Raw genomic sequence first — 22,649 nt, 5'->3', positions numbered from 1 at the left:
TGGTGATTCCATTGGTCCATGGAGATAGGGGTTGTTGTGCTGCCAGCTGCCACTGTTAGCAACTCTCCCCCCCATCACAGAGTTCCTTGTCTGTGACTGCCTCACCAAACCCTGACTTAACTATAGCTCTAATCCCACTGCAGCCTAAAATTAGAATTAGATAACTTTATGACATCTATTAGCTGGAATCTCCATGAACAAAAAGACATAGGCCACCCAGGTAAATGCTTGGTTACCCTCACAGGGTGGGACATTACTGCACTGAGGCAGGTCTGTGTGGTAAGTAGGAAATGGAGTTTCCAGATCATCATTAGCACCCAACCCCTTTTTCTGTATTTGCTTTCTGCAGAAACTGGATCCCACCAGTGGGGTTGTATTTTGTGGCAGGAAGCTAAGGGTGTGAGAAGATACGTGAGACAGAGATTACTCTGGCTTCTAAGAAGACAGTGTAGCTTAATGTTTGAGGATGTGGGTTTTAGAACCAGACTACTTGGATCTGACGCTTGGTGGGGAGACTGCTCTCTCTTTCTAATCTTGGGCAAGTTATTTGACTTCTCTGACTGCGTTTCCTAATCTGTGAAGTGGGGATAAAAATCACACCTATCTCATTTTCTGGCCTGAGAAATTAATAAGATCATGTATGTAAAATACCTGGCATCATGCCTGACACGTGGCAAGCACTTGATAGATTGTTAGGAACCTCTCTGTCCCTCAGTGCTAGCTTCCCCGCTCCCTGTGATGGCAGGAGGTGAAGGGCCTTATACTTCTCTGTTCACAGGCAGGGCAGTGAAGAGAAGAAACTGGAGTCTCCAGAGCAGCTCTAGAGAGAGCAGGCTTTGCCCAGGCTTTCAGCCTGCCCTGCAGCTGTGGTTTAGCATCTGAATGTAAAAATTACCAATATCCTCCTCAGCACTACACGTCTCCCCTCCCCCACCTCCCCACCCACCACCCGGTCACAAATAGTCTCCTACAAAGCAAGGAAGCTCTGTGGTTGCTATTAGCTTGCTACAGCTCCCTCATGCTTAATGGTTTAGAAAGCCCTTTCCCATCTGTTCGCTCACTTGGCCCACATACCAGCCCCATGCAGAACCCAGGGGGCAGCTTTTGTTGGTCCCAAGTTACCCTTTAGAAAAGTGAAATTCAGAGTGATTATGGGACTTGCCAAAGGCTGCACAGTCAGGAAGTTACAGAGCCAGGACTCAGAGATGTTCTGACTCCGACTTAGTCATCTGCCCACCCCCTGCACAGCCCATATGTCCTGCACATGGAATGACATTTTCCAAAGAAAAGCACAATGTGTTTGTTGTACATGTAAGATTATTTTAGCCAAATTGTAGAATAGTTTTAAAAAAAGAATGGTAAGTAGTATTACACTTCTCTCCACCCCCACCTCCCTCTCCAGGATCGTTTGCTTAAAGGATCAAGTATCAAGTATGCATATGGCTGCCAAGAAAAAGAGGGAATAGGTCTGCCTTTCAGTTCATTATCTAAAAAGTACTTTTTGGAGGTCTAATGTGGCTCAGTGGGTCAAGGATCTGGCATTGTCATTGCTGTGTCTTGGGTTCAATCCTTGGCCCAGGAACTTCTGCATACCATGGATGTGGCCAAAAAAAAAAAAAAAGTATTTATTGTCATACCTTAACCTTAAGCAGTAACCAAATGCTAGTTAACTTTAGTGTTTGCACAAATCGCTACTTCTTATGTTTATTCAAACCAAAAGTTCTATACTTGACTATATATGGTGATTCTTTTCCTCCATTCACATTCAAGGAAGGAACCTGAAGTGTTTGGAAAGATTTGGAGAGCTGGGATCACAGAACGGTGAATTCACTGTAAAAAGGAAGATTCCAAGCACTTGTTTGAAGTAGACGATCTTAACAGTGTAAATTGTGTTAAGCAAGCAACTCTGGTTTAGGGCAACTAATTCTTGTGCAGAAGTTTTGTTTTCAAGCTGCTAGGAACTACAGATGTGGCCATCAGTGAGATGATCAGTCTTTAAGTCATCCATACTCACCAACTGGTGGAAAGAGCCTAGGCTCCATTGACTACAGACCTGGCTTAGAATCCAGGCTCTGGCATTTTCCAGACCTGTGACCTTGAGCAAGTTCCCTGGCCTCTCTGAGTTTTGATTTTACCTGTAAAATGGGAGACTAGTACTAACTTTCCAGATTAGTAGAAAGACTAAATTATCTTAAGTAGAATACCCTAGCACATAATGCATGATTAATAAATGATGGGTATAATTTCTTATCCTAAGCAATTAATGAGAAATATAACATGGTAATGTTTTCTAAACAATATCCTTACAGATAATACAATTTAACAATATCAGAAAAATGAAAAAAATCCACAGGAAATTCTCAGCCTGTATAATCCCACTTTGGCTTCTATCAGGCTCAGCCTGTTACTCAAAGACCTTAATTATTTGTAGACAAAAGATTCTGTGTGTCCATGTAATGGCTCACTGGAGGGTTTAACATCAAAACCAGGCTGCTCAAGTCACTCAGTCTTACATCACACTTGGGACAGTGGAACAGGCCTAGAACTATGGGTTGTCATCCCAATTCTTCCATTAACTATTTGAACCAGGGACTAATTAGAAGCAGGGCAAGTCCCAGTTTTCTTACCTGTAAATAAGAAGCTTGATGTACAGTCAAATTTTGGGGGGAGTCTCAGGAGCTCCTATTTTGGCTCAGCGGAAATGAATCTGACTAGCATCCATGAAGATGTGGGTTCGATCCCTGGCCTTGCTCAGTGGGTCAGGGATCCTGCATTGCCGTGAGCTGTGGTGTAAGTCACAGACGCAGCTCAGATCTGGCATTGCTGTGGCTGTGGCCAGGTGCTGCAGCTCTGATTGGACCCCTAGCCTGGGAACTTTCATATGTTTCAGGCTGCCCTAAAAAACAAACAAATAAATAAATTGGGGGGTCTCTATCAATTCTCAAAAGCTCTGATTCCGGAATCTGGAAAGAATCCTACGTTGACTACTTGGTGAATGGGTAGCAAGAATTTAAAAGGTGGGGAAAAAATTATCCCATCATTATCAAGGATACCAACTGAACAAAGAGCCGTGTATGTGTGTCTGTGTGTAAAACTGGGGTCTGACATGTGTGTTTTGGTTGTTATTTTGAGACCCTAAGCCACAGATCTCTGCTAAGCTACCACAGTTTACTAGTTAGTCTTTTCATGATTAAACTTAACAGTAATAATAATCATAATGATAAAAATAAAATACCTTAACATTTATAAAGTATTTTTCAAAATTCCCATTGTGGCTCAGTGGGTTAAGAACCTGACTAGTATCCATGAGGATGTGGATTCAATCCCTGGCCCCACTTAGTGGATTAAAGGATTTGGCATTGCCACAGTGTAGGTCGCAGACATGGCTCAGATCTGGCATTGCTGTGGCTGTGGCCTAGGCTGGCAGCTACAGCTCTGATTCGACTCCTTGCCTGGGAACCTCCATATGCTACAGCAGAGGCTCTAAAAAGGAAAACAAAAAATTTAATTTAAAAATATTTTTCCACATAAATCAACTTTTCATAAACTATTTTATATAGATTTCATAATATCTCATTGAGATTATGTTCCCATTTTACAGATGGGGAAATTGAGGTTCAGATGAGACAAGTAACTTGCCTAGAGTTACTAGAGCTGAGATGTGGTAGAGGTATCTGGTCTTCTGTCTCTTCATGCCGTGATTCCTCTCAGATCCATAATCGTAAACACCAATTCTTTACCAATTGCCTATCATGTAAAAGGTGTTTGCCTGCTTCTATTTGTCTAACTGGTTGCTTCCGCCAAGGCCAGCAGAACAGAAATCAGAGCCAACAGCTACCCACCCCTTGGTTAGTATTTTGCAACCTCACACATAATGGGATCACTGTGAAGTTCACTTAGAGACTAACAGACAAAATGTCAAGTCATCTGAGGGCACAAGATAGCAATTGATAATTCTCTGTATTTGTACGACTCCCTCTCTTCTAGTGTTAGCTTTACAAATGCTGTTATATAATTTCCCCCAAGGCAGTTTTAATGATGTGACCTGTTTCTTTATGTGTGAAAGGCTCAAGAAGAATATTGGAACTCATTACTTGACTCAAAGAAGAAAATATTTTGTTTGGCACAATGTTGACTCTTAATCCACAAGTTCAACCTGACTTTTCTACTTAGAATAAGCCCAAATGAGTTTGGACCCACAACTTCAGAAATTGGCCCTCTTACAAGTGAAAATTCCAACCAAAATGAAAAACACCTTGCACAGAGGCGATACTATATGTCTTCAGAGGCTGATGCCAGGGCCATGCTGAGGGTTTTGAGAGTCCCACAATGGCAGCACCTTCCATCCCTGATCTGCCATAATTCTAATTAATTTCTTCCCACTGTTTGGTCTTTTTACCCAAGCAAGAAAATTTCACAGGTAATGAAGGAGTAGGTGTTGGTGCCTACAGTTTTCTACTGGGGGCTGATGGTAAAAGGGAACCAGGCCAAATGCTGCCAGGAAGTTTGAGCCTATCTGCCCCTCATTCTCTCCCCTCACAAACCAAAGCCCAGAAGCCGTTCAGAGAGGGGCTTGAGGCTTGGCCATAGGAGAGGTAAGAGTAAGTAGGGAGAATCCAAGCAGCTGCCCCTTTCCAAGGCCAGACCAGGTTAATTTGAAGTTACCATACCCTCTAGCCTGTCTACGGTCAATATCTATAGTTGTGGAATCCCTTGGAAGATATCACTGAGCTATTAAAATCATTATGAGTGTAGCCAGTAAAATAAGCTTTTAACAACATGGGAAATTGTTTCCACCAGAATGGTAGATGAAGAAACAAAACAAAAAGTATATGCAAGTAAAAATATTCTTAGAAAATAAGACTTGAAGGAACCACACAAAAATATGAATACTTCTTGGCCATAAGTTGGTGCCATGGACAACTGTCATTTCCCACCCAGTTTACACTCTCCCTCCAGGAAATAACCCTCTGTATTTGCTTTGGGGAACCACTTTCTAAGTCTCAGACATGTGTCTACTATAAACTATAGAGGCAGAACCCAATAAACTGAAGCTAATCATCTTAGCTCATTCTCTCAGGTGTGGTTTATACATGGACATGTGACCTAATTAAGGCCAATAAGACATGAGGAGATGTTTGCTAGAGCTTTGGGGAATGGCAAGCTTTCACTCTTCTCCTATTAAAATGGTTGTGCTAATGTTAAGTTTCAAACTTCTTCAGGTATTTTGTCACCAAAGAATGAAAGCATAGTAATGATTCAGGTGACCACTGAGTAGAGCCCAAGTCTCCAGCCATATGTGGAAGCAGAGTAGAGAAACAGAGAGAAAACAGATCCTCAGTGGCATCATTCGAGCCATTGGATCAAAATATTCCTGGAGCCTCTGGACTTCTCAGAAGTAGTATTGGGTTGTTTTGTCACTTATAGCATAAGGAGCCCTAGTTGATACAGAAATTGATACCGACTATACATATTTTAAATTTAAAAACAAATTTATACACTATAATTTATAAATAGTTTTTTCCAGTGTTTAAGTGCACAGTTTCAGATTCAAATCCCAGATTCTCCATTTAGTAGAGGTGAGACCTTGGGAAAATTGCTTCACCACCGTGAGATTCAGTTTTCCGATCTCTAAAAAAGGGATCATAATGATACCTATTTCATGGAATTATCATGGGAATTAAGATATTATCATGGGAATTAAGCACTTAGGAAAATGCCTGACACATAGTATTCATGAAGTGTTTGCTTGTTTTTATCACTCTTACTTCACACATAGTAATCCATACTCATAGAGTTTACTGCCATGACATCCCTGATTTAGAGGGAGCAACATGACAAAGCTCTGTGGGTAGAAAAGATTTTTCTCCAAAGCTCTCTCATTACATTTTTGACAAACTCAAAATAATGAAAGTCATTAGAAGGTGTTTGTGAGACATATGGTGAGGTGACAATGTGGCATCATGAAAGAAGGTGATTTTGAGAGCACTTAAGACTTGCATTGCTATCCCTGTGAACAAATTTCTGGCTGTATGGCCTTGGCCAGTTGTTTAAATCCTCAGAGCATTTGCTTCCCCATATATAAAATGGGAATGACAACACTTCCACATTGATTTATTGCCAAGGTTAATTGGGATATAAAATATCTAGTATAGTGAGTTCCTATCACACAGCTGCACTCAAGAAAAGGGTAGTTGTTGTGACTGACTATCCTTGTTATTCAGCCATGGAAAATTTGTCTCTGAGCAGTTAGAGAAAGCAGCATAACATATTCCTACTTAGGAAAAAAAAAAATTTATCTTTTTTTCAAGTCAAAATCACAGTCTCTGAGAATAGTGTTCTGCATTTGAGGTTGGGTCATTTAGCCCATCTGTAGCTAGACGCCAGAGAGATTTAAAGACATACTTGGTTTCCTTCCCACCTCCTACTATTACAGGTAAACACATGAGAGCTGTTACTTATTCTTTCATTTCTTGTCCTTCTCTCGTGCATGCAGAAAAAGGCAGTGTACAGAAAAACATTCATGATAATGATGTTAATAGGTAAGAGAGTGAAGGAGAAAGGAAGGCATGAAGAAAGAACCAAAGGGGGAGAGATGCGTAGAGGTGACCCTCTCTCCCATGGCGTCACAAGGCAGAACTGAGCTGGCCACCAAAAGAAGTTCAGGGCCAGCCAGGTTTTTTTTTTTTTTTTTTTTTTTTTCAGTTTTTCCTTTTATTTACCCCACAAAAGCAGAGAGGGTGGGCTACCTTGGATGTCACTGAGAAATTTTCTATGTGACCACTGAGGCTCCATTCCCAAGTCAGTCAACCCCTGGGAAAGTCTCCAGTTCTAAGCTCTAACCCAGGTACTTGAAAGCAAGCTTTCATCTAGTGTATCTCTCCCCTCTTCTCATTACCTACACAGATTAAAGAAGCAGCTGCTGTTCATTCCAATTTGGGGTTTCTGACCTATGACTGTCTTGGCACATGTGAGAAGAGGGAGTATAGATTTGGAACAGCTTAAAACTTTATTCTGGTGTATCAAGATATTTTAGTGAAGTATTCATTCCAAAGTATACCTTCCCTCTCTGCACTCTGTTTGCTAACTTTCTCCCATTGCTTTAGAAAAATCGGTACATCATTAGCAGAGCATAAAGGTATCAAACTGTTAACTTTCAAGTTTAGAAGTTTTGATCCAGGTATAAGACAGATGTGGGAAGAGTATTTGCTGACTAGTTCTAACTGCCTCTTCAACTAATATCGACCTCCTACCCACCCCCACTTTTATCTAAACACTTTCCAAGTTGAGGCGCACAGAAGAGGAATGACTATAAGCAAGACAACTAGAGGTACTGAAGATGTAAGAAAGTGTCCTCCACCATGCACTTACTTGAGCTTAGCTCTAAGATAGGCAAAGATGATGAAGGCTCATGATGATATTGGGGATCTGTTACCATGTGAAATTCTGGGAGGCGGCAGCCTAGCAGAGGTTTCTTAGGCCACAATAGTGTGATAGTAATAAGTTAAAGATGGCCACATAGAGTGCCATAGGTAAGGAAAGCCTGAGGCAGCCCTTCTGAATCTCTAGCAGCCCCAGAAAGGCATAGGCAAAGAGGTAAATCACCCCTCTATCCCCAAGAAGGGCACAAATTTAGCTGACAAAAGGCCCAGGAGGTTATATAGTCATTACAGTGAGTCATGGAAGTGGAAAGTGGCATGCAGTGTATATCCAGAGTCCAGGTGGGCCAAAGACATACCTAAGGGTGCCTAGTGTGGGTGGGGGCAATGAGACACAAGAACCACATATTGTTCTTCTCAACAGATGCCAGGGCACGTCAAGATTGAGGACAGAAGCCCTTTCCTACTGACCCAGAAGTTAGCTCACTCTGGAAAAAAGGAGGTAGAGGAGATCTTTTGGAATCATTTGCATTCTTATGTTGTGAGTTTCTCAGGGCCTAGAGCAGGGAGAAGTCTGGGAGGACATAACTTCTAAGATATTGAAGGAAAGTGAGCAAGTTGGATGAAGAAAATGAAGAGGGCCATGGTAGGCCAAAGGAATAGCGTAAGCTATCTTTGCTTGGCATAGAAGCATGAAACAGTATATTGGAGGCTGGCCCAGGAACCATTAGCAAATTGGTAATGTGACAGCTGGGAGTTAGAGGTTATATTAGAGATAAGGCTGGAGAAGTGAGTAGAGGTCATGTGAAGGAGGACTTCTGTGACATACAAAAGAGACTGAGGTGATGGAAAAGCATTGACAGACCTTCAGGGAGTAAGATGGTCAGATTTTCAGTATTGTGTATGATGGATTTGAGGGTTTTGTTCTAGTTATGTACTGCTCCCTAACAAAACTTAATGACTTAAGACAACAAATATTTATTATATCTCACAATTTTGTGGATCAGAAATTTGAGTAGGGTTCAGCTCTGTGTGGCCCTGATTGGCGTCACAGTAGTACCTCTGGTCTAGAGATTCTAAGATAGCTTTATTCATGTGACTGGTGCCTGGACAGCCGGGCCATTGTCCCTCTCCACATTGTCTCAGCCCTCTCCATGTGGTCTAACAAGGTAGTTGTACTTCTTACATGATGGCTCAGAACTTCTAGAGACCAAGAGGAAATATCCCTTTAAAGGCTGGCCCCTCAACTGGCATTTTTTCCTGCACTCTATAGCACAATCAGTGCAGGACTTAAGCCTACCCAAATTAAAGGGGAGGGGAAATTGACCTCATCTCCCACAAAGGAGTGTTAAAGAATTTGTGGCCATCTTGAATCCACAAGATGTGAGGATGTGAGGTTGGAGGGAGAAAGAAACACAGTTCTTACAATCTCCAGTTTCTGAAGTACTTGTATAGTGGTACTCCCAGAATGCTCTTACAAAGAATGCTGTATGATATTACTGTAATTGATGATTTATGTCTCTAGTTCTCTCATTAGACTTTGAGGATCAAGATCAACCTGTGAGTCTTGCTTAGATCCTTATATCACTGTCTGGCACATAGTTGATAATCAATAAATGTTTATGGAATAAATAAATTGAATAAATTGGAATAAGTGAGATCCCTTAATTCCTGGGTCTTCTGGACCACCAGAGCAGCCTCCTGTTTGATATAACTTCCTTCTCCAGATATAAATCTTATTGACTTAAGAAATGCTTGATTTGAATGTGTAAAAATATTCATTATGAACATTTATGTAAATCACTTTCAACTTTTGTGTCATGTACTGGTTTTGTATGCCGCATTATGAACAGCATCTTAAAACAACACACATTTATCTCACAGTTTCTGTGGGTCAGGATTCTGGGCACAGCTTAACTGGATTCTCTGCTTTGAGACTCACAGGCTGCAATCAAGTTGTTGGCTGGGGATGCTGTCTCATTTGAGGTCTGACTGGGGCAGGATCTGCTTTTGTTGGCAGAATTCAGTTCCTTGAGGTTCTAAGACTGAAGGCTTCAGTTTTGTACAAGCTGGAGGCCAGAGGCCACCCTCTCTTCCTTGACACATAGATTTCTCCATATGGTAGCTTGTGTCATCAAAGACAGCAAGGGAGAGAAAACGAGTCTTCTTACAAGATGAGCATGAAAATGTCATTAACAAAGAGGCCACCCATGGCAATTTGATTTTTCAAAGCCACGATGAAGAGATGCTGGTAAGATGGCACTAAAATCTATGTGACATAGTCACACATATCACTTCACAGTCATGCAGAAGAAATCACACCAAGAACACCGGGAAGGAAGAGGTCAGAGAGTTCACCCTAAGTCTGTCTTCCATGCCTCCTTACAATAACATAATGATTCTCATAAACTGAAACGTGAGCTAGATTAGCTTTCTCTCCAGTTTCATTTGACTCTGACACTAAATTCCACTTATTATTTATCAACCCTGGAATATGATTAACCCTTAAAATTTTAAAGAAAAACCAGAAAGGACAATTTTCAGAAAATTCCAGCTATCTCAAAGAGTATAGTCATTTAATTTTTGCCTTTTCAGATGGCACTGCTATCTTCCCTTGAGGAGACAGGCATGTACTTGCTTAAGCCATCATTTAATACAATTAGTACTGTATCTTTATCCAAATCCTAGGCAAGGGGCTGAGAATTCTTGGCTGTACAAGCCAACAAAACAAATATTTTTAAAACTTCATGTTGGTACTTTCTCACCTATCTGGTTTTAGTGTAAGTATCAGACTTGGAGTCAAGGAGTGTATTTTGTAACTGAGGAGGATTCTTTCAAACAAGGATTAATGAAGAAAAGCCCTTGCTTCTGCAAGAGTTGTGTCAGAGTAAACAAAAGCAAAGTATGCTCAAATTTCTCAGGTTGGCGTTCCAAAGCTAGTCTTCTCAGGTTGGGCCATTCCAAAGCTGCAGTCGCAATACCTGACTTCCTTATCCTACAGAAGTGCCCCTGAGAAAGACAAACCTAACTGTTGCTCACTTCTGCACTGGCCTTTCCTTCTCTGAAGCCAAGCTTCCTGTGAAAGAAGTAATGTGAGATCACCGACCAGCTCAGGGCCATTTGACAGGGTTTCTCAGAGGTCTGTAATAAGGAGAAGATAGACTCCCTCCGCTGCAAATTGCATTGTTTAATCTTTAAATAGAATAGTACTTATTTTATTTCAAATTGTCTTGCTCTACTGTAGTTATTCATTAAAATGAAATAAAATAAGGAATAACATTAAAACATTTCTGCTAACTTCTTAATTTCCTTTGTGGCTCAGAGGGTTAAGTATCCGGCCTTGTCACTGCAGTGGCTCAGGTAGCTGTTCTGGCATGGGTTTGATCCCTGGCCCAGGAACTTCTACATGCCATGGGCACGGCCAGATAAATAAATACATACATAAAATAAAATGACAGTCATAAAACTATGGTATTACAAGTCTGAATAGTGGTCACCAATAACTATAATGGCATTCCAATAACTAGAAAGGAGGAGGAGGGGCCTTTGAGATGCTGGTCACATTCTGGTTCTTGATCTAGATGCAAGTTACATGTCCATGTTCAGTTTGTGAAAACTTTGTACTTTTATAGTATGCTCATTTTTCTGATTATACATATTCTTCAGAAATATTGTTGAAATAGAGTCATAATGTTGTGAAGTTTTCTTGCTATAAAATCAATTTTTCCAGTTTTCTAGCTTGGAATTTTAGTTGGAAATTTGATCTTGCTCCTATTTACCCCAAATTCATTCTATTAAGTGGATTACAATATGGCTTAAACTGCTTCATTTTGAAACTTATGTTGAATTACTTTTAATTCTGTTTGGTGAATTAGATGCTATTAAGTCACAAAGATTTTAACACATACAGAAAAGCGATCCCTAGCTCTTTGAGTTAACATTTATGTATTTTTTTAAATTTTCTAAGATATTTTATGTTAATAATGAGAAATATAAAACTAGGGGACTGCTAAAAGCAGGACCAGGAACTTAGGAGGAAACCTTTTATTTTATTTTATTTAAGGGTTTTTTTTTTTTTTTTTTTTTTGTCTTTTGTTGTTGTTGTTGCTATTTCTTGGGCCGCTCCTGCGGCATATGGAGGTTCCCAGGCTAGGGGTCAAATCGGAGCTGTAGCCACCGGCCTACGCCAGAGCCACAGCAACTCGGGATCCGAGCTGCGTCTGCAACCTACACCACAGCTCACGGCAACGCCGGATCGTTAACCCACTGAGCAAGGGCAGGGACCGAACCCGCAACCTCATGGTTCCTAGTCGGATTCGTTAACCACTGCGCCACGACGGGAACTCCTTAAGGGTTTTTTATTTGTCTTTTTGCCTTTTCTAGGTCTGCTTCCAGGGGCACATTGAGGTTCCCAGGCTAGGGGTCTAATCGGAGCTGTAGACATCGGCCTACGCCAGAGCCATAGCAATGTGGGATCCAAGTCACATCTGTGACCTACACCACAGCTCATGGCAACGCTGGCAACTCCTTAACCCACCGAGCAAGGCCAGAGATCAAACCTGCAACCTCATGGTTCCTAGTCAGATTCGTTAACCACTGTGCCACAACGGGAAATCCTATTTAAGGGAGTTTTTTGGTTATGCCTGTGGCATGTGGACGTTCCCAGGCCTGGGATACAACCTGCACCACAGCAGCAACTTGAGCCACTGCAATGAAAATGCTGGATCCTTACTTGCTTGCGTCACAGAGAACTCCAAGAGAAAACCTTTTTATTTTAATTAAATTATAGTTGATTTACAATGTTGTGCCAATTTCTGCTGTATAGCAAAGTGACCCAGTCAGTCACTTTAGATATATTTCCCTGTAGTAATCAGTAGGACCTCATTGCTTATCCATTCTAAATATAGTAGTTTGCATCTACCAACCCCAAACTCCCAGTCCATTTCACTCTCTCCTTCCTTTCGCTTGGCAACCACAAGACTGTTCTCTATGTCTGTGAGTCTGTTTATATTTTGTAGATAGGCTCACTTGTGTCATATTTTAGATTCCACAAATACCAAGTGATATCATATGGTTATTTGTCTTTCTCTTTATGACTTACTTCACTTAGTGTGAGAATCTCTAGTTGTATCTACATTGCTGCAAATGGCATTATTTTGTTCTTTTTTATGGCTGAGTAATATTCCATTGTAGGTACATACCACATCGTCTTAATCCATTCATCTATCAATGGACATTTAAGTTGTTTCCAAGTCTTGGCTATTGTGAATAGTACTGCAATGAACATAGGGGTGAATGTATCTTTTTTAAATGAAAGTTTTGTCTGGATATATGTCCAGCAGTGGGACTGCTGGATTCTATGGTAGTTATACATTTACTCTTCTGAGGAAGCTCCACACTATTCTCCATAGTGGTTGTACCAATTAACATTCTCAACAACAGTACAGGAGGGTCCCCTTCTCTCTCTCTCTCTCTTTTTTTTTTTTTTTTTTTCTTTTTAGGGCCACATCTGCAGCATATGGAAGTTCCCAGGCTAGGGGTCAAATCAGAGCTGCAGCTGCTGGCCTACACCACAGCCACAGCAATGCTAGATCCAAGCCGCATGTGGAACTTACACCACAGTTCACAGCAACACCAGATCCTTAACCCACTAAGCAAGGCCAGGTATTGAACTTGCATCCTTATAGATACTAGTCAGCTTCATTTCTGACAAGCCACAATGGGAACTCTCCCCTTTTCTACTTTTAAGAGAATAAGGAGTTCTCATTGTGGCTCAGCAGGTTAAGGACACAGTATAGTCTTTGTGAGGATGTGGATTCGATTCCCAGTCTCACTCAGTGGGTTAAAGATCTCAAACTGCAGCAAGCTGTGGCATAGGTTGCAGATGTGGCTTGGCTCCACTGTTGCTCTGGATGTGGCACAGGCCTCAGCTGCATCTCCAATTCAACCCCTAGCCTGGGAAGTTCCATATACTGCAGGTGGGCCATAAAAAAGAAAGAAAGAAAGAAAGAAAGGAAGGAGAGAGAGGGAGGGAGGGAGGGGGAGAGAGGAAGGCAGGCAGGCAGGCAGGCAGGAGGGAGGGAAGAAGAGAGGAAAATACAAGGAAAAAAAGAAAAAAAATGAATTAAAAAAAAAAAAAAGATGGTTCTTCTTCTCAGGCAGTACCAGAAGAAATGGATACTCACAAATTGTTTTTCCAGGGAATAATAAAACAAGGTTCTACACTACGAGTAAATGGTCAGGACAGGGCTGCTAGTTCAAAGAAAAGGGAAATGGGAAATAGTATTGACAAGGTAAATATGGCTGAAGGATGAGGGAATTGAAGACAGGAGTGAGAGTACAGCTAAAATGGTTGATAAAAGGGTTCTCAGAGTTTAGGAAGATAAGAGGAGGTGGGAAATAATGGATAAACTACGAGAACAAAGACTGGAGGACACACTGAGGACAAACTACAGACTCAGTAGGAGTGAGTGAGAGAGGTAGAAGGGTAGGAGGCTGTGGGTAGAGAGAGAAACTCACAATCCAAAATTTTGCAGGTGGAGTAATTTCATCTGATGACTGGCTTCAAGGTGTGGCTCCATCTATGGGTTCCTGATACAGAGTAAAGTTGAAGCTGACTGAAAAAGAGAAGGATGAGAAATTGTGAGGTCAGGGTGCTAACTGAGTCATTATCATGGCTGCTGATATCATTAGGTTGATGCAGGCCATGGCTGACAGAGTTCCAGAAACACAACTGGGCACAGGCAAGGAAGTAAATGGCTATCTGGGAGTTCCCGTCCTGGCTCAGTGGTTAACGAACCCGACTAGGAACCACGAGGTTGTGGGTTTGATCCCTGGCCTTGCTCAGTGGGTTAAGGATCCGGTGTTGCCGTGAGCTGTGGTGTGGGTCTCAGACAGCTCAGATCTGGCGTTGCTATGGCTCTGGTGTATGCCGGCAGCTATAGCTCCAATTAGACCCCTAGCCTGGGAATCTCCATATGCCCACATGCCATGGGAGTGGCCCTAGAAAAGGCAAAAAGACCAAAAAAAAAAAAAAAAAAAAGTAAATGGCCATCCTGGTCAGGGCCAGATTTATGTAAATAGCAAGGCAGGCAAAGTTTGTCTTCAACCTTTATAACCTTTGCTCTGTAGCATTTTCTCCTAGTTTTGTTCATGTACTCTCAAGTAATCTGTATCCTCATGTAGGTCTCTCACTGTACAGGTTCCCTACTCTCTGCTTCTGACATATCTAAAATCCCAAATAAGTATCAAAACACAAACAGAAATTTCCCAATTGATAGTCACTTTTCTTTCTTATCCTTGCATTTTGACAGGGCATTCTAATGATAAATCCTTATCCTGAAAGTGATTGTTTCATGGATCAGTAGTATCTGCAAAGTAAAGTAATTCCAGCCAAGGGGAGACACGCTCTTGCTGTCCTAAAAAATCTTTCTCCAATATCGATTCATTAGCCTAAGACTCTAACCATCCCCACAAAATGAGAGTTTCTTATGGGTTAGTGTTAGCAAACACAAAGATATTCACAAAAGAACTAACTCAGTCCTTTGCATCCCTCACCAGTGTACAAGGCAGGCTAGTGTGCTGTGAGATATGATCCCCTGTAGCTACTCCCTATGCCAGAGAAGTGCCATCATTTTCAACATATACTGTGATAAGAGAGATTGGGAAAGCATTGACATAGTAGATATTCAATAATGATAACAGCTGTCATTTATTGAGTACCTACTGCTATATGCCAAGCACTTCATGTATTTTAGCTCATTTAATACTTGCAGTAGTCCTGTTAGGTTGGTACCATTATTCTCATTTGATTGATGAAGAATCTTGAGAAGACCTGCCCAAGGTCACAGACATGGGAAGTACCAGGATTCAAATCAGGCAGCTTGAAACCAGAAGGTACACTTAACCACATGGCCCCTACATAAATGTCTGCTAGATCTAAATAAAAATTTAATGTATCAACATTTTATAAGAGTTTGTTTTAAAATAAACACCCCCATCAACAGCAGAACTAGAATACAATCCAGTCAGTTTCTGCAGGTTAGGTATAGGGTGATAGGGAGCCACACCAGCTGAACACAATGGAGTGTTCTCTCTCCTGGACTGCCATCCCCAAGCCTGCCTGGGACTCCCTTAGCCCTAGACACATAGCAGGCCCACTTTCCTGTGTCTTATAAAATTATCTGATCAACTAAGAAATCATAATTCCATCTATGTTTTACCCTATCTGAATCGTCAGTATAATGAAGAACCTTATAATTGTCTGTTAATTTATGGGTATAATTTGTTCAAGTCCATTAAAACATTATTGTCCTCGTATAGCCTGCCATTCTTCCACAAAAGGCCCTGGCCTTGGGTGTGTTTCTACACACACACACACACACACACACACATCCCGCTTATCTTTGAGGCTTCTCATCTAATTCTCGAAAAAAAATATCAAAGTGAGCCTGAAGGTCCCTTTTCCAGATCAGAGGAGGGGAAGAGGGGGATTGTTAATGGAACTGATTTTTACTCTGTAGTTCTGTAACAGATTGGGAGGTACAAACTGCAAGAAAAACTAGTTTCTTGGCGTGTCACCAAACCTGGGGTTCACCGATCAATCACATCCAAACTCATTTACTGACTTAGAAATATACATCGTGGCAAGGTTGGTTTACATAAGGACTTGGACCGAAGCCGCCGCCACTATCTGCGGTAATCTCCTGTGGAGTCATGGCCACCTTCCCTGAGGAGCTCCCACGCCTCCCCGATCCCCAAAGACACCCGGCGGTCCCTCCCGGCTCTGAGTCCCTTGGGGAAGGCCTCGAAGGGAGTCCGAAGGGAAGCCGAGAGAAGGGAGGGCGGCAGGGGCGGGCAGCACCCGGGCTTCAGTTCACGACCCCGTTATTCCACGGAAAAATGGAACATTCCGCTCCTTCCGCCTGCAGAGGGGAGGTGGGGGGAACCCTTCGATCTCGCCTGGGAGAGGCGACGCGGGCGCAGTCACCGGAATCCGGGACGCCGGGAACCGCGTTACGGGAATTGCAGCCTCTCGGAGTGCCGCCCCATCGTCTTCGGGCGGCCGTTGAGCCAATGCCGGGGCGCGCCGGGTCTCGCGGGGGCCAATCAACGTACAGATCCCAAATCCGGGGGCGGGGCGTGACAGGGCGCCGCGGGGCGGGGTCAGGGGGCGCTTCGCCCCGCCACGGGAGGAGGGCCGCGTGCCGCGTCTGCGGGAAGGAGCGGAGCTCTAGCAGGCGTCCAGGCAGAGCGCCGACAGGCCCGCGGAGCCGCGCGGGGAACGCCCGGTCGCAGCTGAGCTGGGCCGCGGCTGCTGGCCAGAGGGCCCGGCCGGGCCTGGGGCGGAGGGAACCTACGCTACCGGGGACCTGGAGGAGCGAGGCACCGCGGCCTGAGAGGTGAGGAGAGGCCGTGGCCAGTTGAAGGGCCGTGTAGCGGGAGGGTGAGGGCCGAGTCGGGGCGGACGGGCCAGAGGACTGGCACCCGAGGAGGCCACCCTTTCCCGAGAAAGAGGGGCGCCCCGACAACGAACTCCCCAAACTTCTTGTTACCCCAGCCTGGAAATCCCCACATTCCTTCCTCTCCCTGTTTCCACACCTCCGAATTTGATCTCCACGACTTTGTCACCTAGATTTTTCATCCCTAAGTACAAAACTCACCTCCGGCGCGTGTGCACGCACACACACCCCACACCCTTCTTAAGCCCCCGCCCCCAAACGGCCTTCTGGACCTTACTCCTTTTTGGTTACCAAATCCTCACTTTTCCCCAGTTGCCTTTCCATCTCCCCTTATTCCACTGGCCCCGCACTTGACTCTTCATTTTCTACTCGGAAGTTAATTTTCTTTCCAAAGCCATCTTTTCATCCTTAAATTGTAATGTTTAAACGTTACTGAAAGTTCCTACCATACTCATAAAAATTCCGAACTTAACATCTCTTTTTCTTCTTTTGATCGATTACATGTCCCGACCCTAATGAACCCCACAGACCGCTGTATCCTAAAGGCGCCGAATACGGTCTTTAAACATTGCACCCTTCCCCCAAGCTTAAAGGTTATTCCAAGCAGGGTTCTGTTTTTAAGTATTTTTTCAAAGTGGAAAAAAACCCACAGTTTAAAAATAAGATCTGCCACCTTTGTTCTTTTTTTTTTTTTTCCTTCAGAAGGAAACCCATTTCGGTTTAATTTGTGTAGTATTTGAGTGATTATACTGCTTTAAAATAATTAATTGTTAGAACGCCAGGATGAATATTCTAAAAGATTGGAGTGTTTGGTTTAGTCAGTGCTGTAAACAAACCCTTTAGACTGTGTGACTGCCAGCTTCAAGTTGGAGCAACTCTTAATTTGAAATTACTGACTCAGAACATCATTTGAGCTGTTCGCCATTATCATGGTTTCTTAAATTCATATTCATTCCTATTTGGAAGTAGTTTAAAACTATAAACTGGAGTACTACATTTATAGAACCAACTTGCTATTAAATTAAATTATGTTTTCCAAATGTTTCTCTTTGGGGATAATTTTGAACACTTGTTTTTAATTACAAATGGAAGGAAAAAAATTACAGGATGGAGAAAGTGTCAGAAAAGGATAGATTTTGTAGTAGAATTTTTCCTCCATCCCAGTTTGGAATATTGACAATACTATACATGTTTACTTTTCTCATAGGTAGTTTAGAATATTACAAATACACAACTAATTTAAAAAATTTTTTTCTTGGTTTTTTATTGCCGTATAGTTGATATACAGTGTTGTGTTAATATGTTTTCTTATGTAATGAAAAATCTGTTCAGTTTTTTATGAATTGCTGTGTTTTCAGTTTATTTAAAATTTTTCCAAAGGAATTTGCATTTCAGCTAAATGTTAGGGTGGATGTTGACTATCATATACCTGTGAAGTAGGTGTTACAGTAGCTGCCTTATAGAGAACGAAACTGAAGCTCAGGGTTCCTGTGAAAACTAGTTCTGTGTAATTCCAAATCCTGTACTTTCAGTCAGTCATGTAGTCATGCTGACATATTTCTCATAGAGGATCCAGTGCTACAATTTGGTTTGGTAACTTAAGAACGCCCCATAACTTCTGCAGGAAGGGTTTTTTTTTTTTTTTCTCTCAGAAGCTATTTCATAGCAGCTTATTTTAATGGGAGTCAGAATTCCCTGGCGCTAATACATTTGCCGCTTGGCTCTTAGAGAAGGATGGAATGTTCTCACAGTCTTCTCCATTTCTTTGATTGCAAAGACATTTTGATCAGAGCTGAAGTTTCTACTGAACTTTATTTTTCATAATAAATGCTAAGCATTTAGTACTGACTATAGGAACTCACAAAGATATGTGGTTTACAGAAATTGAGTGGACAAGCATTTTGCAAAAAATGACAAGGATGTAGGACAGTTTTAATTAAATGTGGTGTGATACAGAAGATGCTATGTATGTTTAAATCAGGGAATTATTATATAAGGGTTGAATTGATCAAAGTATTTACCAGAGGTCAGCCTTGAAACCTGGGTAAGATTTGGATAAAGGGACAATTGAAGGGAGACCATTCCAAGTGGAAAGGGTCAGAAATGATCAAAGTATAATAACTATAATAGCCAATACATGTGTAATGCTTATTTTGTGTCACTGTTTTGAACACTTTGCTTGTATTTATTTAATCCTTGTAACCTTATGAGTAGAGCTTACCCTCTTTTAATAAAGGACACCAAGGCATAGAGAGGTTAATTAGGACACCAAGGCATAGAGAGGTTAATTAACTTGCCTAGTGCCACATGGCTATTAAGTGGTAGATCCAAAATCTATACCCAGACGACGTGGTGTGGAATCTGAGCTCCTAATCATGATAAATACACTGCCTCTTCATATAGTATACTTGAGTCAACAGTAACTAGAATAATATGGCCATACCATAAGGTCTTTAAAAACCCATTCTTAATTGTCTGCTATGTGCCTCAAAGTACGTTAGAGTCTCAGGCTACCAAGATGTATAAGCAGCTAATTTACAATATAGTGTTGTATATCCTATTAGGGAACTATATACAAGTGCATTGGGAGCAAAGATGATTGTGGGAGTGGATGGAAATTCCACAGAAGAGATGATGTTTCATCTCAATTACAAATAGTACAAAGCAGAGTTTGGCAGAAGGAAGACATTCTAGAGGAAAGGAATAGCATATAAAGAAGCACAAATCCTGAAATAACAAAGTGTGTTAGAGAAAGTCTAATAGTTTGCTGTACCTTGAGCTTAAAGTCTGTAGGAGTGACTTATTAGTGTGATAAAAGGTAAGATCAAATTGTGTGTGGCATGGTGAAGTCAAGTAAAATGAAGAGTTTAAATATTTGCTTTGCATTTGGGAAACTGCAAAAATAGTTTCAATATAATCAGTACAAACGAGATTGCTTGCTAGTTTCTTTAGAGCTTGAGGGTAGAATCTGTAAGGGTTGTGATTTGGGGATATTTTTGGTTCTGTTTTGTATTTTTTTTAGAAAAGATTTAAATATTGAAGAAGATAGATTGGACAGGCACACTGAAACCAAATTTCTAAGTTCTTAAATAGCCAAAATATTTGGCATTATCATTCACCCTTTAAAAAGCTTTTGAGAACAAGAGTGGCAAATTTGAAGTAGTGTTTAGAGAGACAAGCCAAGTGAGAAAAGACAGGTGGGAAAGATTATGAAGGAAGGCCGAATAAGATTTGTAACAGAAAGCTAGAATGTAATGGATAGGTAAGAGGCAATGATGGACCCTGTTGTAATAGGCAGTTAAAGAACGGCGAATGATTTAGATAGAGAAAGGTAAGTACCGCGATTTTTTTTTAGTGTATGCATTTATATATTTATGTGTGCATGTCATTTTTAAACCTGTTAAATTTGAGTAAGAAGCAGAATATCCAAGATGATATATAATTGACATTAGAAGAAAGAATTCAGTCAGAATATTTGAAATTATTTTGTTTGATGGTAATAGTTGAAGTCATACATTTTCGAAGACGTTGTTATTTTAAAAGAATAGTAGATGCCAAATACTTTTGGGTACATTCAGAGGGAGGAGATAAAACCTAGCAGAGACTTTGGTAAAGGAGACAGTAAAGTGGGTAAAGGAAAGAATTAAACCTCAGGATATGGTTACATAGAAACCAAGAGATATGAGAAATTCAGGAAACAGACATGTTCAACAATATGAAATGCTTCAGAAACACTTGTGATTTTGTCACAATGGGTACAGTCTCTTCTATCTAGTGTATCTTGGTGAGATTTAATGAGAACTGTTAGCCAGTTGACATGAATCGAGGCTATAGTATAGGTTATTGTTTTATCCATTGTTTTATCCATAGCAGGAGCTTCATTCCTTTCAGCACAATAGATCTGCTTCCCTGTTAAAATTTGAATATTCTGCCTCCAAGTTTTCATTTGTTCTTGACCCAAATTAATCGCTTTCATCCTTTGCACTAAGGTAGATTGGTTTTATCATTGCTTTTGAATAATACATTTCCTATTGATCTTCTGCACAATCTGTTTTTGTTTGGCTATTCTGCATGTGTTTCCTTATCCTTTCCCCTTAACACAGATGTTTCAGATAGCACAGCTCTGGTTTGTAAACTGGTATGCTCTGGGATTTTGCCACTGGTAATACAGTTAGAGGGTCATAGATGATGTTTGGTTCATGTGCATGCTACTTTCTTTCTCCAGAAAACCTTTGCTCTTATTTAGTGACAGGCTGTCCTGAGCCCTGTTTGAACTGAGTATTCTCTATGCTCCTGTAGCACTTTGTGCATATTCCACCTCTCTAAACTGAACTTCGTAAGGGCAAGAACCGTTTATTTGGCTTCCACTATATTTTTAATGTTTTGTATCTTTAGCTATGTTGAGAGCATGAATGGTCATCAAAGTACCCTGTAAACATTTGCCTGTCTCTAAAACAGTCAATGATAATTTGTTAAAGGCCTCCTCTAGCTCTAGGGTCATAAGCATATTCTGTATTTTCTTCCAGTAGTCCTACAATTTTGCTTCCACATTTAGGTCCTTAATCAATCTGGAGTGTATGTATGTATCTGTGATGAAGTAGGGCTCTTTATTTTTTGCTTGTGTAGCCAGTTGTCTCAATACTATTAATTGAACTGTTCTCTATTTCCTAAGTGATAACAGATGCTTTTTTTCCCCATAAGATATTAAATTCTTAATATACTTGGGTGTGTTTCTAGACTTTTTGTTTTGTACTTGATTTAATTGTCCCGTCCTATGCCACTGCCGTGTTATAACTTATTATGTCTTAATAGATGGTACATTAAGTATTCTGTTTATTCTTTTTGAAAATTGGCTTTTGGTTATTCTCTAGTATTTTATTTGAAATTTTAAATTGGTTTGTAATGTTTCGTAGTAAACTACTTTGCAATTTGGATTAAAATTATGTTGAATTAATATATTAATTTATGAAGAACCGATGTGTCTATATGTGTATATTTTTTGTCCCATGATATTTAGGTCTGAATCTTTTAATAAAGTTTTAATAACTTTATTAACTTAATAGCTTTTAATTCCCTATAAATTTCTTGCATGGTACTGATTTTTTCCCCTAGGTATAATTTAGTTATTGGTGCTATTGCCAATAGGATTTTATTCTATTACATTTTCTAATTGGTCATTGCTAATGTGTGGGAGAGAGGTTTTTTGGTGATCTTCTTTTCAACTATAATGTTAACATCTCTGTGGTCCTAATAATTTATTGGATTCTCTTTGTTTTCATGTCGTCTACAAGTTTTTCTATTTTTATATCTTAGTTATTTGTTTACTATATTTTTAAGTCCTCTAGAAAAATGTTGAGTAAGTGATGACTCCAAGCATCTTGTTTGAATCCTGACTTTAACAGAAATGCTTCTAATTTTTAATCTTTAAATACGATGTTTACTATAGTTTTCTGATAAGTATTGTGGCAGCAACAGCAAGAGCTGTACTGATAACAGCTCTTACCATTTATTGGTAATGTAGTATGATGCAGATAGATTTTAAGCACTCTGTGTGTACTGACTTCATTAATCTTACAGAGGTCCTACATAAGTAGGTGGTAGTGTTATCCTCGTTTTTACAGGTAAGGCAAATGAAAGTTAGGGATTTTAAACAATTTGCCCAAGATGTTTTACAAAAAATTGAGGAGCTGGGATTTGAACATAGTCTGATCACAGAGTCCATTCTTTTTGTTACACTTTATCAAGATAAAGATGGTCCTTTTCAGACTTAGTTTTCCCATACTTTCTTGTTATAAAATTTTAAGTGAAC

General features: G+C 40.8%; 2 protein-coding genes across 7 annotated transcripts in view; both read left to right on the top strand.

The window, feature by feature from the left end:
• Window positions 1-2,260, top strand: part of ANKRD55 (ankyrin repeat domain 55) — a 164,092-nt gene extending 161,832 nt beyond the window's left edge. For both annotated transcript variants that reach the window (XR_014831343.1, XR_014831344.1), the window contains one exon: window positions 1,771-2,260. The gene's annotated coding sequence lies outside the window, so the exon portion shown is untranslated. The remainder of the gene's footprint in view (window positions 1-1,770) is intronic.
• A 14,310-nt stretch (window positions 2,261-16,570) lies between these two features.
• The window catches only part of IL6ST (interleukin 6 cytokine family signal transducer), a 50,495-nt gene continuing 44,416 nt past the window's right edge, over window positions 16,571-22,649 (top strand). For 2 of the 5 annotated variants that reach the window (XM_021076517.2, XM_021076516.2), the window contains exon 1: window positions 16,726-16,780. The gene's annotated coding sequence lies outside the window, so the exon portion shown is untranslated. 5 annotated transcript variants of the gene reach the window in all.

This window comes from Sus scrofa, chromosome 16 (assembly GCF_054392235.1).
Source record: "Sus scrofa isolate SSC_HxYL_T2T_F1_AM1 chromosome 16, Sscrofa_HxYL_maternal_Yorkshire_Landrace_v2.0, whole genome shotgun sequence".
Classification (NCBI taxonomy): domain Eukaryota; kingdom Metazoa; phylum Chordata; class Mammalia; order Artiodactyla; family Suidae; genus Sus; species Sus scrofa.
Note: the sequence above shows the minus strand (reverse complement) of the source record. Positions and strands in the feature narration are given on the sequence as shown.